We start from the raw sequence: 1,573 nt of genomic DNA on the forward strand, positions 1-1,573 counted from the left end.
TAAGAACTTCTCTTGATTCCAAAGATTCTTTGGATTATTCTCTTTCTTTCCTCTTAAATTGGTTTGTTTTCCTTTAGGAGCCATGATCTTAATGAGTCTTGGCTTAGTGATCACGGAAAAGCACACCAAACTTAGAGGTTTGCTTGTCCTCAAGCAAAAGAAAAGAGAGAAGAGGGATAGAAGGAGAGCAGGTGTTGAATGGTGGATGAGGAGAGGAGTGCCAAAAGTGGATTTAAAGGGAGGGGGTGGGTTTTCGAAAATAAGAAAGGATATAGGATAAAAGATATGATTTATAAAAGATAAATATGACAAGAAAAGGGTTTAATTTAAAAAGATATGAATGATATTTAAAAATAAATTTGAAATTTATAATTTGAAAAAGATTTTAAAAGATAATTAAGTTTGAAAAGAAATTGGAAAAAGAGTTTGATTGGATTGGAAAAAGGTTTATGTTTATGTATGAAGCTATATTTTTTTTTTTTGAAAAAGGGATTTTAGAAATTAGAGTTCTTAGAAAGCTATTTTGATTTGAAGGATGACATTTTTAAACATGTTTATGCAAGAAATCATGATTTGAAACATAAAAAATTAGAAAATTTGTAAAAGAAAATGAATTTTACCTCCTCCCCACCATCCGGCGTTAAACGCCCAAATGCTACATGTTTTGGGCGTTTAACGCCCAATTGCTGCTTCTCCTGGGCGTTCAACGCCCAGCTGTTGCTTCTTTCTGGCGTTGAACACCAGGAAGTCCTTTATTACTGGGCGTTTTTCTAAACGCCCAGGATGCTGTAATTCTGGCGTTAAACGCCCGGAAAGAGCTTCTTTCTGGCGTTCAACGCCCAGAAGATGCTCCTTTCTGGCGTTCAACGCCCAGATGGCTATCCTTACTGGCGTTGAACACCCAGTGGATGCTTCTTTTGGGCGTTCAACGCCCAAAACATTTCTTACTGGCTTATTTCACGCCAGTGAGCTTCCAAATTCCCCTGTAACTCTGTGAATTCAATCAATTGCTTTTTTACTTTGAAGATACTTTGACATATACCTGTAAAAATCAATTAATTAACAAAAACAAATAAAATTAAATTTTGTGAATGGCTGGGTTGCTTCCCAGCAAGCGCTTCTTTAATGTCGTTAGCTGGACTATTATTGAGCTTTAATTAAGTCTCAGTTTTGAGCATTCTTGCTCAAAATTGCTTTCAAGATAATGTTTAACTCTCTGTCCATTAACAATGAACTTTTTGTTAGAGTCATTATCCTGAAGCTCTACGTATCCATATGGTGATACACGTGTAATTACATATGGACCTCTCTACCGGGATTTTAATTTCCGGGGGAATAATTTGAGCCTAGAATTAAATAGCAGAACTTTCTGCCCCGACTCAAAGACTCTGGATGACAATTTCTTATCATGCCATCTTTTTGCTTTCTCTTTATAAATTTTTGCATTCTCGAAAGCATTGAGTCAAAATTTCTCTAGCTCATTTAACTGAAACAATCATTTTTCTCCAGCTAACTTGGCATCAAGGTTCAGGAATCTAGTTGCCCAGTAGGCCTTATGTTCCAGTTCCACTGG

The sequence above is a fragment of the Arachis duranensis genome, chromosome 3 (genome assembly GCF_000817695.3).
Source record: "Arachis duranensis cultivar V14167 chromosome 3, aradu.V14167.gnm2.J7QH, whole genome shotgun sequence".
Classification (NCBI taxonomy): domain Eukaryota; kingdom Viridiplantae; phylum Streptophyta; class Magnoliopsida; order Fabales; family Fabaceae; genus Arachis; species Arachis duranensis.